The sequence below is a fragment of the Ursus maritimus genome, unplaced genomic scaffold (assembly GCF_017311325.1).
Source record: "Ursus maritimus isolate PB19 unplaced genomic scaffold, ASM1731132v1 scaffold_7, whole genome shotgun sequence".
Classification (NCBI taxonomy): Eukaryota; Metazoa; Chordata; class Mammalia; order Carnivora; family Ursidae; genus Ursus; species Ursus maritimus.
This window is the reverse complement of record NW_024426885.1, coordinates 66,678,054-66,694,438: the sequence shown is the minus strand read 5'-3', so window position 1 is coordinate 66,694,438 and position 16,385 is coordinate 66,678,054. Positions and strand designations below refer to the sequence as shown.

The following is a 16,385-nucleotide window of genomic DNA, read 5'->3' as shown; positions in this document are numbered from 1 at the left end:
TTGTGGGTTCTTTATTTGGGGGGAGGTTCCAGGTTTGTGAGGGTGAGGGGTTTGGGGATGGCGGTGGCAGTCATAGCAGTCCCCTGACAATAAAGGTATCTGGTGGAGACCTACGTTCTGCCTGCTTGGGCCTATTTGCTTTCCTGCTTTCCAACACAACAAAGGTTTCGGGCATTCTCCTTACACCACTTTTAAATTCTGAACTAAGCCAGAGAGCCACAGAGCGTTTGTCTGATAAAGGCTGTGATGGTGTGATCTCTGTTTCTCTCTCTCTCTCTCTCTCTCTTTTTTTTTTTTTTGGCCTCTTCTCCTGGGGATTTGGCACACAAGTAGCAGTGGCCTTGTAACCTAACCTGCTAACAGAATCATGGAGATTTCCCTGGCAATCCGAGATGCTAACCTTCATAACCCAGCCTTGTGTTCATCACCCGTAAAGGCTCTTAGGATTCAGAAAGTCAGGGTTGCTGCCTGCTCCAAGAATTTGCTTTGTCTTCCAGAAAAATGAAAAGGCAATTTGTAAGAACTACAAAGGATATTGGAGGTATTTGGATACACCTGCTTGTCTGAGAGCTCAGGATGGTAACTTAATTAATCTGTCAAACAAGATCATTAATTTATCAAATGCCATGAATTCCACTTGAGACAAGCTATTAGTGAAGAACGCGGTGGATGTTACCCTTTACGGTCACATATATGTAGCTTATCAAGGTCTAGTAATAAATCACATCTTTCCCTCTTGCCTAAAGAAAAATCTATTTTTTGAAATTGTTTAGAGGAGAAAACCACATATTGATTTAAAAATATATGTGAATAACCTAAGTCCCCAAACTCAGCTATAACATGACAAAAAATAAAAAGGAATTAATGGAAGTTGGCAGGAACAAAGGAGGAAAAACTCCAGGAGAAAACTGCTACTTGCTCGCAACAAAAAAGTGAACCTGAGTTGAAGGGATCACAAAAGCAACGCAGATGCCCTCATTGGACCCTTCTAGAATAAGGCAGCACTTTCCCGTCCCGCGAGTGGAAATGAAGAAATGCCCATTACTTAAATTTCCTTCTAGAAAACAATTAGTGGCTCCTGGACAGCAGTGGCTAGAGCCCAGGGAGAAAGATGCTAGCTGGAGGCAACAGGGAAAGAAATGTGTTCTCGTGACTGTTCCTGGCGCCCCGTTCAGCTCCCAGAAAGGCCCCGGTGACTCTGCCAGCACCAGGAATACCTGTCTCCCTGGGGGAGCTCATGCAGGACGGGGCCTCCTGCCTCGCTGCTCTGTGCCAGGGACTGACAGAGACACAAGCATTTTCTAGATCGCTATAGCGGCTTTGCAGCTGTGAACGCCGTGATTCTTACAGAGTCTAATCATAACTGTGCTCAGAAGTTGTATGTGATCATAAGAAACTCCCAGATAAAAGAAAATATTTTTAGAGAGGTTGCATCTATTTCTCACATATACTGACACTGAATCATTCTTTTCCCTTTATTTCCTATGCCCTCTTCTCCAGCCTATGTCTCTCCCCTCCCTCTTCCTCCATCCCAGCTCTTTCCCGAGCCCGTGCACACCTGTTTCCAGGCCCACCTCTGATGGGAGCCATTTATCCTTGTCCTTTTCTTGGGAAACAGCAGTTCACTTTGTACGTTCTCTCCCCTTTTCCACCATTTTGCCAACCGGCTCCAGGGGTGTTCTGTATTGGCCCCCAAGAGCCTGTGGGGGGGGTCTTCTCTGACCACAGTAGCTGGAGGGTGATGCCCTGTGGCAGCATCCCATAGTCCTCTTCACCAGCACCCTGTGATGGAAATGTGCTGTTTCTACTTTGGCTTTAATTTGCTCATTTATTATAATTTATTGAAAATCTAACCCATTTACCTTTTATCCAGTGATAACAATCTTTTCATCACTTAGGATTTAGAAGCAAGGACTCTGCAACCAGACCACCTCATTCATATTGTGGCTCTGCCACTGACTAGCTGTGTGACCTTGGGCAAATCCCGTAACCTCTCTGTGTCTTATTGTCTTCAACTGTAAAATGGGGGTAATAATCGTTACAGCTTCTTACTAGTGCTATCCTGAAGACTGGATGTGAAACCCTCTCAGAACAGGGCCGAGAATAGAGTTGGTAATATTTAAGTACGTGATAAATAAAAATGTTTTAAATTTCACCTCCAAAGAGAACTTTACAATTTTTCAGGTAAGACATATACAGAAGTCAGAAAAGATGCATGAGCAAGAAAGGAATAAAAACAAGACACATTTCCTGAGGCTCCGAGGGCCCTTGGGGCCAACCTGGGGTTGATCCTGGTGTTGCTGAGTCAGCGTGCTTGGCAGAGCTCCTTGTGAACTGCACCGTGGGAGAATTAATGCACCAGAACAGGGGTTCCTGCCATGGGGCCAAGGTTACTTTGATGCCCAGAGAGTTACAGCAGGGAAGCTGCAGGTTCATGTGAAGAATGGGCAAACATAGGTCCCAGAGTAAACATCCCTATTAAACAAAGCAGAACACCAGCTTTTAAAAAAAATAGGGGCACAGGAACCAAAGAGGGCTTGCAAACCAGCAAACCAGCAACCCAGACTGTTGGTGAGTTGAAAAAAGAGACCTCCGTTTTGGGGTCTCAGGCAGGAGGTGAGCCCAGTTCAGGCACGAAGCAGAAGTACCAGCCTGATGGGGAATCGGGTTAAGGCAGAGAAGAGCGACAACGGGCATTATCTGGCGTATGGCTAAAGCAGAGGGTTCACGCACCTTGGAGTGAAGTAGAGTATGTATTCCTGTGTCTGCCGCACAACCCTGGGCTTCTGGGAGTTCTAACCTCGGTTCGCAAGAGAAAATCCCAGCCCAGGACAGAGGTGGACACGGTGACCTAATGGCCGAGACTTTGGCTTCTCAGCATTCAGAGATGACACTGTGCTGCTACCTGCGAGAGTGAGTAGAGAGTTTAGGCAGCAAGGGACAAAGGACCTTGCTGGCTGCCATACCTGGGGACGGGTAAGGGAGATTGACAGAGGAGGAAGTGCCCACCCATGGGGCAACACACCCAGGCCTATGGGGAATGAGCCAGCAAGATTCTGCTACTCCTCCACTTCAGTGACCTAGCGGGACTAAGAGTGTGGGTGAAGGTCTCTCTGTCATTTTTTTTTTCTTTTTTTTCTCTGTAGGTAAGCGATCTGGGGAATGCGTGCGGCATTCTCAAGCTTCACTCGTCCAGCAGTCTGCGGAATCAACTTATCTGCACGCAGAGAGCTGTATATTTCAGGGCAACGTTTCCCGCAAGCATGCGCAGAGAGAGTTTCTCAAGGGTCGGGGCCGTGTCTCATTTTTCTACGTGCCCTCGCACCAGGGCATAAAACAGGTTGTTAGCATGCGGGTGAGTATGAGGGGAGGGGAGCCCAGAAGACCAGAGCCTGAGGATAAAAAACACAGAAGGAACATCAGATGATCCCAGGGTCCTGGGCTCGAGCCCTGCATCAGGCTCCTTGCTCAGCGGGGAGCCTGCGTCTCCCTCTCCCTCTGCCTGCCACTCCCCCTGCTTGTGCTTGTGCCTCTCCCTCTCTGTCAAATAAATAAATAAAAATCTTTAAAAAAAAAAAAAAAGAGCATCAGAGACATGTAGGTATGTGATTGTATAATTAACCTGCTCACTCAATACAATTTTGAGAGTAAGTTATAATGATTGAAATTAGTGACCGAAAACTAGTTTTGTGTATTGATGGATCTGTGGTATAGTTCTATTTTAAAAACTCTTCCACAAGAAAATGCTTCCTAAAAAGTAAAAAGAGCATATATCCATGTACATTGAAGCAAAATTTATGAAGAACTTCTTTATATTCACTTGAACATTAAAAATAATATAAGCAGACTTATGGTTCTTGGCACACGGATTCACATACTCGCATCAGTTTCTTGACCATATGTATCTCGAATTCATGTCCCTCTTACTTTTCTGAAGAATGGGGTTTTTCGTGTTTTTTTTTTTTTGCTTTTGTTTTTGTTTTCCTTTTTCCTTTCAGTGTGGTCTTATTATTTCAATTTTTTCCCCACAGAATTGTTTACAATCTTCACACTTGCATTTGAAGGTAAATTAATTTGAAATTGTTGACATCTTTGCTACTTTTCTGTAGACTGTAACATTTTTATTTAAGAAAATAGGCTCTCTGTAGGTGCACAGGTACATAGAAAGCTCAGATCACATTCTGCTAAATGAAGGATATTCTCACTTCCAATCACTTATGCCTTGAACATGTCAATATGTCACCCAAATATTCACACAGGTGCTTCTCTGCCATTTTTCAAAGTACTTTTCTTTGAAAATATTTTTATACAACCAAATTTGTCAATTCCTTTTATGTTTTGCCAAATTCAGAGGCTACAAAAATCACAGCCTTTCTCCATCTCATTCCATGCCAGTAAAATAAAATTAATCTAGTTAAAAATAAAAGCTCCGTCAAAGACTCCAAGTATTCCACAGCTCAAATATGCAATTTCAAAACTAAATCTTGTACACTGTTTGAGCTCTTATCTTTTAATTTATTTAGGGCCTCTTCTGCTTCTGGAGAGATAAACTTGTCTTCTTATTTGCAAGTCTTGTTTTGAATAAATGCAATTTTCTGAAAGTATCAAAAGCTTTCAAAGAAGCTTCTGGTGCTCCACGCATTGATTTCTGGGAGTAAAGATTTCCAAAAGATTCTGGAAAAAAAATGTACTTCAAATTTAGAAGACTTACAAAAAGACTTTGATATCAGCCCTGAACACTCAGATTGACTTACAAATGAATTCTTCAAAGGTGCAAATATTTCTAATATCTGATCAGTTATGGCCAGTAAAGAAAGTTCATCCTGGACCACAGAGGAATTTTTTATCCATGTCAGCTTTGTACGGTTAAATTTTGTGGTTTTTAGATACTGTGTATAATATTATTTTATAATGTTGATGACGGTCACTGCTATTTGGCAGAATATCACAGCTTTTACAAATGTAATGACGACATATGTATGACCCACAACTAGGGCCAAAGACGGTTTCTTTGGTTTTCCTAATTAGTAAAAGGATAGTTTCTAAGCAAATACGATGCTTCATCAAAATTTTTATCTGTGTATCACCTCACAAATAAATGATTTTCATTTTCATGTTGAACTTTTTGACTGACTTTACAGTGGCATTTATGATAATGCCAACTGTTCTGTCACTGACAGCATGAACTTCTAAAAACTTAGCTTTGATGATCTGAAGTATATGAAAAAATCACATCCTTGTTGAAATTTGCTTAAATTATTTTGTTTGAAGACTCCGATGACGCTTATAATACTGATATCATTTATCTGTTTTCAATATTTCTTTTCCGCCCAAGCAACAGAAACCATATCATTTTCCTTTTCAAACATGAGTGAAAAGACTTAGAATAGTAAATAAGTAAAATTAATTTAGAAGACCAGTTATTTGATCTTAATGAAAGTCTTGCTTCCTAGCATGATGTGTCTAAAACCTTCTGCTCCTGTACGTATGAAACTGTCATGTTGGAGCACAGTCTTCCTAAAGTAATGATTAACTTTAAAGTAGATGCTGATGCCTCATCAGCTGGTTTAGTCCCCTGAATTCCATGTGGTTGGTAATCCAGCTGCTTTGGGGGGATGTTAAATACTGAAAAACATTTTAAGTTACATCAGCTGTCCTGGGAAATGGAAACTTGTTACTCAATTTTTCATTAAATATATACTTTGTATTGTTTTAGCTCATTCCTGACAAAAAGGTTAATTGTAAAATTTTAAAAAGCACTGCCAAACCGTAAACTAAGCAGTTCTAAGCTTAGACCATGCAGTAAGACAAAACCACAGCAGCGAGAGCATTTAGGTGACGCTCTTTTGCCTGAAGGCAGGGCTGCTTAGTCTGTGTTCCCACACATCTGTCACATATGTCTAATGTCTAATTTCTCCACTCCCGCTGAGTCCGCTGGCAGGGGTCTGCAGTTTTATGCGCTGACCGGCCACGGCATGGGAAACGGCCCAACTGTTTGATGCACCAAATAACAACTAGAACAGATACTGACTCCTTTTGCCATCTCCCCTACAGACTAAGAGGGTAAGGTGTCCTTAGCTGCTTGGTACTGAACATACACATTCTTTTTTTTTTTTTAACCACCAAAAGCTCCCTGCAACTGTACTTAAAGGAAGGAGTTTATTGAATCCCGTTTGGAAAATGACCAAGAAAATAGGTTTTTGCTATTCTTGTTTCAGTTTTAATCTGAAATTTAGTAGTGAGATTTCTCTTAATTTCATATGAACCTCTCACATTATTAAAGTCCATGGCAGAAGCTGAAGCATAAGGACTTGTGAAATATATCCTGCCTCATTTTGATAGAATTAATAAGAAGAGTTTATTAAATTTAGGAAAGGCTAAATAGAATGATACATAATATCAATAGGCACAAACTGGGAAACGAGGGCCTAAGGGTCACACAAACAGGAAACAGAGAGAAAATCCTACTAGATTTCCAAAAGTGGTGCAAAAGCAATGCTCAGAGAGTTCATGGCTAGATTGTATTCCCAAACTGGAGCCACTGGATTAATTGGGATGCTATCAAAATGGCAAAATAGTTTTTTATCGTCTTCCCCCGAAAGAATGCCGATTTTGATAGGCATCCATAGACAAAATTGTGTTTGTGGAAGGCTGAGAGTCCAGCAGAGCAGTTCCAGCACACTGTTGGAGAACCCAACCAACCAACCAACAAACCACACTGGATGCATTGAAGAGGCCAGTCTAAAGACTGGAGGAGATGACTCCTTTAAATGTATGAACTAAATGAGTAGTTTAACAGAGAGATAGAAATCATAAAAAAGAACCAAACAGGAATTCTGGAGCTGAAGATATAATGAATGAAATGAACAGTTTAATAGAGAACATCAACAGCAGACTTGATCAAACAGAAAAAGGATATGTGAAGACAGATCATTTGAAATTAGCCATGTAGCATGTCCATATCATATGAACAATGGGATATAATTAAAAGAAATAATCTACACACCATTGGAGTTACAGAAGAGAAGAAGAGGGCAGAAAACTTATTTAAAGAAATAATGGCTGAGCACTTCCCAAATCTGAGGAAAGATTTGGACATCCAAGTTCGTGAAGCTTATAGGTCTCCCCAACTTTTCAGTTCAAAATGATCTTCTCTAGAACACTATATATAATATAATATAATACAATACAATATAATATAATAATAAAACTGTCTAAAATCAAAAACAAAGAGAATTTTAAGGGAAGAAACAAACAAACAAACAACCTCACTTGCAAGGGAACTCCCATAAGGCTATCAGTGGATTTCTTAGCAGAAACCTTACAGGCCAGGAGTGACTGGGATGATATAGTCAACTGCAAACCAAGACTATTTTACCCAACAAAGTTTTCTTTCAGAAATAAAAGAGATAATGATATTCCCAGATAAACAAAAGCTACTAGACGTGCCTTACGAGAAATGCTGAAAGGAGTTTCTCAAGCTGAAATGAAAGGATATTAATTCTTAACATAAAAATATATGAAACTATAAAACACAGTGGCACAGCTAAGTATATAGTCAAATTCAGAATACTCTAATACTATAATATAGTGGTGTGTTAGACACTTCGTTTTAATACAAAGTTTAAAGAACAAAAGTATTAAAATAGCTACAATAATTGTTAATGGACACACAACATAAAAACATGAAAATTATGGCACCAAAATCATAAAATGTTGGTAGGCAGAGTAAAAGAGTAGAGTTTTCATATGTGATGAAAGTGAAAATGCCATTAGATTAAAATGGACTGTATACATATACACACACACACACACACACACACAAGATATTTTATGTAAGTCTCATGGTAACCACAAAGCGGTAATCTACGGTACATGCACCAAAAATAAAGAGAAGGAAATAAAAGCATACCATTCCAGAAAACCATGAATTCACAAAGGAAGACAGCAAAAGAGAAAGAATGGGACAAAGGAACTACAAAACAGAAAACTATAAGATGGCATTAGTAAGTTCTTACCTATGAATAATTACTGTAAATGTAAATAGATTAAATTCTTCAATCAAAAGGAGTAGCGTGACTGGGTGAATGAATGAAAAAAAACAAACCCAGATCCAACTATAGGCTCCCTATAAGAGATTCATTTCAGCTCTAAAGAAACAAATAGACTCAAAATGAAGGGATGGAAAAAGATATTCCATGCCAATAGAAACAAAAGAGAGCAGGGGTAGCTATACTTATATCATACAAAATAGACTTTAAATCCAAAACTATAACAAGAGACAGAGAAGGTCATTATATAATGACAAAGTGGCTACTTCCTGAAGGGGATAGAGCAGTTGTAAATACACATGCACTAATTATTGGAGCACCTAAATATATTAAGCGAATACTAACAGGTCTGAAGGGAGAAATAGATACACTATGATAACAGTAAAAAACTTCAATACGACACTGTCAACAATGCATAGATCATCCAGACAGAAAATCAATGAGGAACATTGGATTTGAACTATACTTTAGACCAAGTGGACCTAACAGACATATAAATAACATTCGATCCAACAGCAGCAGAATACACATTCTTCTCAAGCACACACAAAACATTCTCCAGAATAAATCCTACGTTAGGCCACAAAACAAATCTGGCAAATTTAAGAAGATTGAAATCATACCATGTATCTTTTCTGACCACAATGGCATGAAACTAGAAATCAATAATAGGAGGAAAACTGGAAAAATTACTAGTATGTGGAAATTAACACACTCCTGAACAACCAATGGGTCAAGGAAGAAAGTGAATGGGAAATCAAAAATATCTTGAAACGAATGAAAATGCAACTATAATATACCAAAATTTATGGGATGCCGCAAAAGCAGTTTGTTTGTTTTTTTTTTTTTAAAGATTTCATTTATTTATTTGAGAGAGTGAGAGAGAAAGCATGAGCAGGGGGGAGGGAGAGGAACAAGCAGACTCTCCGCTGAGCAGGGAGCCCGATGCAGAACTCGATTCCAGGACCCTGGGATCACAACCTGAGCTAAAGACAGACGGTTAAACCACTGAGCTGCCCAGGTGCCCCAGCAAAAGCAGTTCTAACAGGAAAGTTTATTGCAGTAAATATCTGCATTAAAAAAAAAAGCACAACCCAAAGATTTCAAATAAACAACCTCCCTCTATGCTTCAAGGAACAGAAAAACAAATACAAACTAACCCCAAAGTCGGCAAAAGAAAGGAAATAATAAAAATTAAACCAGCAATAAATAAGAGACCACAAAATAGATCAATCAAACTAAGCTGGGGTTTTTTTTTTTTGAAGAAATAAACAAAACTGACAAAACTTTAGCCAGACTAAAAAAAGAGAGAGAGAAGTCTCAAATAAATAAAATCAGAAGTGAAAGGGGAGACATCTTGATATCACAGAAATACAGAGGATCGTAAGAGACTCCTATGACCAATTACAGGCCAACACACTGGAAAACCTAGAAGAAAGAGATAAATTCCTAGAAACATATAACCTACTAAGACTGAATCAGGAAGAAATAGAAACAGACCAAAAATGAATAAGGAGATTGAATCAATAACCAAAAACTTCCCAACAAAGAAAAGTTCAGGACCAGATGGTTTCCCTGGTCAATTCCACTAAACATTAAAGAAGAATTAATACCAATATTTTTTTCAAACTCTTCTAAAAGAAATCGAAGAGAGGGGAATGCTCATATTAGTACTTTTTGTAACAGCCTCAAACTGTAAAGCACTCAAATGTGCACCAAAGGTAGAATGACTAAGCGTATCATGATATATCCACCCAATGGAACCCTAAACAACGACAATATGCAAACCACAACAAAACCCAGGCATAGGAATGAATCTCACAAACAAGATGTTGAACAGAAGTATCTAGACACAAAAGACTATACACTGTGAGATTCCATTTATGTAGAGACTAAAAAGCCAAAACTCATGGATGGTGCTAGAATCAGGAGTAACTAGGTCCACATGGGGCTCAAAGAAAATTTCAAGGCCAGATGGCTAAGTTAGTAAGTTCTACTCAACTCTTAAGAAAGGGGTAATTTCAATTTTACACAAATTCTTTCAGTTAATACGAAATAAGGAATTACTCCCCAACACATTTTAGGAATCCTGCATTGTCTTGATGTAAAAACTTTAAGAAGAATAACAGCAGGGGCGCCTGGGTGGCACAGCGGTTAAGCGTCTGCCGTCGGCTCAGGGCGTGATCCCGGCGTTATGGGATCGAGCCCCACATCAGGCTCCTCCGCTATGAGCCTGCTTCTTCCTCTCCCACTCCCCCTGCTTGTGTTCCCTCTCTCGCTGGCTGTCTCTATCTCTGTCAAATAAATAAATAAAATCTTTAAAAAAAAAAAAAGGTGTCCTATAAAAAAAAAAAAAGAATAACAGCAAACTAAATCCATACATGGGAGAAGGACCAAATCGGGTTTATTGCATGGGTAAACTGCATGATCAGTTTAACCTTTGAAAATCCACTAACATAATTTGCAAAATTGAAACAACAAAAGCAACAATTTATATGCTCTTCTCAATAAATGAAGAAAGAAAAACTGTTAAAATTCAACATTTGCTCATGACAAAAACTCTTAGCCAACTAAGGTTAGGAAAAAAACTTTCTTCAATTGATACAGGATATAAATAAAACCTATATCAAAAATCACAGTGTTGCAATGTGAAAAATACTCCCTCTGAGATCAGAAACAGACAGTGATGCCTGTTATCGCCTCTTCTATTCAACATTGTGCTAGAATTCCTAACAAATGGGGTAAAAAGCAAATAAACAAACACAAAATATATGTAATAAGAAGTATAGAAAAGTATGAACTATCTCACATGATATGATTATATATACATACAAATTTTAAGTTATAGGTAAATAATTTTAGTGAATAAGTGAGTTTAATAAGTGAGTTTTTCTGGACACAAGATCAATACACAAAATCTATTACATTCACATATATTAAAAACAAAAAAAGTGAAATTTATGAAAAGAAAACCTTCACAATAATGCCAAAAGTATGAAAGATACAGGTATAGCTCTAAGAAAAGTTGTATAACTTCCATGAAGAAAACTATAAAACATTATTAAGAGATGTTAATAAGTAAACACAATAAAAAGTGTTGTAGTGTATTAGAATGTATTAGAAAATTTAATATTGTAAAGATGTAAATCCTCCCCAGATAGGTTAGTAGAGTCAATGCAATTCCAATCAAAATCTCAACAGTTCTCTACCCCCACCCCAGAACTTGCTATGATTAATCTAAAATGTATATGAATGTTCAAAGAGCCAAGAACGAGGTAGATGGGCTTGTTCTATCAAAGTCAAGCCTTATTATAAAGCTATGGTAATAAAGAAAGTGTCCAATGAGTTAGAAAAGAGAACCCAGAAACCAACCAACTTATATATGCACACTCGATTTATTACAATTCTTTTTTTTTTAAGATTTTATTTATTTATTTGACAGAGATAGAGACAGCCAGCGAGAGAAGGAACACAAGCAGGGGGAGTGAGAGAGGAAGAAGCAGGCTCACAGCGGAGGAGCCTGATGTGGGGCTCGTTCCCATAACGCCGGGATCACGCCCTGAGCCGAAGGCAGACGCTTAACTGCTGTGCCACCCAGGCGCCCCGATTTATCACAATTGTTGCATATGTATACACACACATACACACACAATGGAATATCACTCAGCCATCAAAAAGAATGAAATCTTGCCATTTGCAGTGATGTGGATGGAGCTAGAGTGTATTATGCCGAGCGAAATAAGTCAGTCAGAGAAAGAAAAATACCATATGATTTTACTCATATGTAGAATTTAAGAAACAAAACAGATGAACATAGAGGAGGAAAAAAGAGGGGGAGGACACCAAAACACACACTCTGAACTCTAGAGAACAAAGTAATGGTCACCAGCGGGAAGAGGGTGGGGAATGGAATAGGTGATGGGGACTAAGGAGGGCACTTGTGATGAGCACCAGGTGTTGTATGAAAATGATGAATCACTAAATTGTACACCTGAAACTAATATTACACTGTATGTTAACCAACTGGAATTTAAAGAAAAACTTTTTTTAAAACCTAAAAAATGAAAATAAAAATAAATAAATGAGGCCAGGACAACTCAATATCTGTTTGGGAAAATGATGCTTCCATAAAACATAAATAAAAATTAATTCCATTTTGATGGTAGCTTTAAATGTGAAAGACAAAAAATAAAACTGTTTAGAAAATCTAGGAAGAGATTTTCATGAGTTCAGTAAGGAAAGCTTATTTAAAGGAGACACTAAAAGCACTAGTTATAAAGGAGGAGATTGATAAGTTGGATTCCATTACATTTAAGAACTTCTGTTCATTAGAGGACACCATAAAAAGACAAAAAAAATGCAAGCTACAGAATGTGAAAAGATACTTCAACACTTATATAACCACTATGGGGCTCATATCTAAAGACACAAAAGATTTCTATATGTTAATAAGAAAAGGACATATAACCTAATACAAAAAAAGGGGTAAGTGACTTGAATGGGCAAATCATAAGAGAGAATATCCAAACGGCTGATAAGCATATCTTCAACCTCATTGGTCAACAAGAAAACGCAATTGAAATGTACAATAATATACTTCTAATCACCCTCCAGAATTGCTAAAATTAAAAAGAGATAACACTAAACGTTGATGAGGATGTGGACCATCAGGCATCCCTATCTACTGCTAGCGAGAGTGTAAATTAGTACAATTTCAGAAAACAAATTATCATTATCTATAAAAGTTGAATATATGCTTAGCCTTTAACCTGGCATTTCCACTCCTGGTTATAGACCAATAGAAATGCACACATAGGTAGAGTCAGAGATTGCACAAAAATGATCACAGCAGCATTATATTTATATATTCACAAAAGCCCAAACCTGGAAACAGCCAAATGGACAACAGTAAAGTGGATGAATAGACAATAGAATGGATGAATGTTGCTACCAACAAATATATTCAGACTAGAGCAGTAAAACTGAGCAAAGCAGAACCATATGAAGCAAACAGAGCTGAGTAAAAGAAGCCACCTGCAAGAGGGTGAAAAGGTATGATTCCATTTATGCAGTTTAATAAATAGGAAATATAAAAACAGTGTTACAAGTCAGTATACAAAAAGAATAAGTAAGTAAGAAAAAGGAAGTGGGGTTAATGGTTAGATTTGGAAGGAGAATGCAATGATCGGGAAAGGGCAGGGGCATCCTGGAGTGCTGCAGTGTTCTTTTTCTTGACCCGGAGTAGTACATTGCTGCCTGCTTTGTGATGATTTATTAAGCTGTCCAATTTTTGTTGTGTGCACCTTCCAGGTGTTTTTTAAGGCATCAGAGATAAGAGACTAAACAGAAAATTGCTATCTCCCCATCACAGGGAGGGTTCCAATCCTAATGGCATAGCTCCTGCATGCCTGCATGAAGGCAAAGAGGAGTTCTCTTCGAGAACAAGCTGACCATGAATACTTAGCCCATTTTGTTTTTATTTTTGTCAGATTACAAAATAACCCAAGCGCATTGTGGTAAATAAGAATGTATGGTAAAGTTTGAAAAAACAAATAAATTTTAGAATCTCATCAGTCAGAGACCATCACTGCTCACATATTGGCTATTTTCTTTTAGATTTTTCTTTGCATTTTTCTATGCTTGTCATCCTATAAGGGTTTTAAAAATCATCCTTCTTAAGTCAAACTATCTCATTAAAAATTTCACGTTTTTAAAAGTTCTTTTTAAGTATCCTTTTGGGGGACCCCCAATGTTTCATACAGTGGTTGTACTCAATTCTTACTGGAAATTTAGGTTGCTCATAATTTTTCTATTTAATAAATAATTTTCTGGTCAAAATCTCATATAGAAATATTGGCTTATGTTTTGGTTTGTCGTCCTAGGTTAGATTACCTAGGAGGGAAATGACTAGAATAAATATAAACATTTTTAAGGCTCTTGACATATATTTTCACGTTGCTCGTCTGAAAAGTAACCACAATTTTGAATCTCATCGACACCCGCTAGTCAAGTAGAAATGGCTCTTGTCAGGAAAGGACAGTGAGAGCCTTGCGTGGGTATTGGGTCTCCATAGGCAGCCAGCCTCGGGCGGCTACGGGGTAGCCTCCGTCGGGGGCAGGGCTTCCCTCCCTGTGGCGTGGTGGTGCTCTCTCCCCCCCCCACCCCGTTCCTCAATGATCGCATTTGGGAGATCTGAAAATCTGAGCACTGACAAGACCCTCCCCACCCTGGTCTCTCCCACCAAACACACATCCACACGCGTGTATGTTCAGGTACCTACACACATACTATACGCAACAGAGAACACTCATGGGGGGGAAAGTCTATCAACTCCCACATTTTTACCCATGTTTGTAAATGATCCTGTCCACCCCGCCAGCACTCCTTCTATCTTGGCAGTTTTATTAGGGTGGCCTTATTAAATCGCTCTCTGGTATTTGTAGCGTGTACTTTTATACGTGTACCGGAACACTCATAACACCTGGGTGGGGGGAGGGACACGGCCCTATAAATAAAATCTTCATTTACCACTGCCGCTAATAAAGTTCTTGTTCTCTTCTTCTCTCTCTATTTTTCTTTTTATCAGAGCCAAATCACTCGGCAAATGAAGTCTAACATCTATGAGATTTCCCATACACGTAATTTAGAGTATGAGCTATAAAATTCCACTAAAGCAAAATAAAGCATAAGATAAAGGGGTGCTTAAAATCCTCAGGATACACCATGTGAGCCAACTGAAATATTTACCACTGACTGGAGTCTGGTGGGTATTCCCTTTCGTCTCCTTTCCATTTGCCAGTATTTTGCCCTTATGTTCCCCCCTTTACTCTTTCACCTTGAAAGGGCTCCAGAAAATTCCTTCCGTCTGGGCAGCTTTCACATTTGCTTTATTTCAATTTAGCAGTCCTTGTACAGCACCTCACAGTGAGCTGAGTGCTGACGCAGGTGGCGAGTGCGTAACGGTAGAGAAAGCCTGGCCCTTTCCCTCTGAGTCTAGGGGGCAGCACACAGGGTCAGATGACCCACGACCCGGGCCGGCCATTCCGCTGGTGCAGTGTTTGTGCAACCAAGGCAGAGGGGAGCCGGTGGAGCACAGGGCACAAAGCCTGGGCAAGAACTTCAGCCTACCCGCCCTGTCCACTTTGTTTCTAGTTGGTTATCTATTCTAGTAAGTGCTGATAGACCTTGAGGAACTCAGGAAGAAATACGTATCACCCTAGAGCTGAGTTAAAAAGAAGAGTCTCTTCTCTGTCACTACTGATATGATCTCATAGTATGTTTGAAAATATTTCTTGCCTCCTTATGGGCAACCTTCTATATTTTTTCTTAAAAGACGAAAAATCCCGGGGCGCCTGGGTGGCACAGCGGTTAAGCGTCTGCCTTCGGCTCAGGGCGTGATCCCGGCATTATGGGATCGAGCCCCACATCAGGCTCCTCTGCTATGAGCCTGCTTCTTCCTCTCCCACTCCCCCTGCTTGTGTTCCCTCTCTCGCTGGCTGTCTCTATCCAATAAATAAATAAATAAATAAATAAATAAATAAATAAAATAAAATCTTTAAAAAAAAAAGACGAAAAATCCCTATTTATATGACCTTATAATACATTTTAAAATATTACTTGTTTCCTTAGGGACCCTCTACATTTTTTTTAAAGTCAGGAGAAATTCCCAGTTACATTATATCACTTCTTAATACATTTTGAAATATTGTTTCTTATACCCTCATGGACAGTCTCTTATGTTTTTCTTCAAAGAGGATTGCATTCTGAATGAATGCTGTTCATCAGTCCTTGTGAGACAACCAAGGTGGCCTGGGGACTCTCCCATGGGGAAGGTGATGAGAAGCTGACGTGCCCGGGCATACTTCAGACTAACGTGGATCATTCCTAGAAGGAGCCAAATTGGAACAATAAGTTCAGAGCACACTAGTGTCTGGAGGGAAGATGTGTTTTGCAGAGATGACAGCTCTTGTATTCGGGGACATTCCGTAAAAGACTGGGTGACAGGCATTTCACTTCTAGAAACCAGAGCGCGACTTACTAATAGAAGCCAGATCCTCAAAACCTTCTCTGAGAGGTAGGATACAATTTTACATTTATTTCTCTGAATACTTTGAAGAGATTAATTCGTTAATTAATTAATTGTCCATTCATTTGGTAAATGCCTTCCTTGGGCCATTAGAGTAGCTCTGGAAATACCAACAAGGTTCTCGTCCATGGAGCCTGTGTGCTGGCGGGGAAGCAGTTAATCAAGAAGGGGGTCTGCCAGGGAGTGAGGGCTGGGGGAGCTGCTCTGGACATGGTGTGAGGCAAGCCCTCCGCAGAGGCGTCTACTGC

At 39.2% G+C, this 16,385-nt stretch overlaps 1 long non-coding RNA gene across 1 annotated transcript in view; it reads left to right on the top strand.

Moving 5' to 3' along the window:
• LOC103661866 overlaps positions 1-4,878 on the top strand; it is a 61,480-nt gene extending 56,602 nt beyond the window's left edge. Inside the window, exon 3 of the long non-coding RNA XR_568290.2 lies at positions 3,147-4,878. This is a non-coding gene — a long non-coding RNA (uncharacterized LOC103661866). The remainder of the gene's footprint in view (positions 1-3,146) is intronic.
• Positions 4,879-16,385: the final 11,507 nt, after the last annotated feature.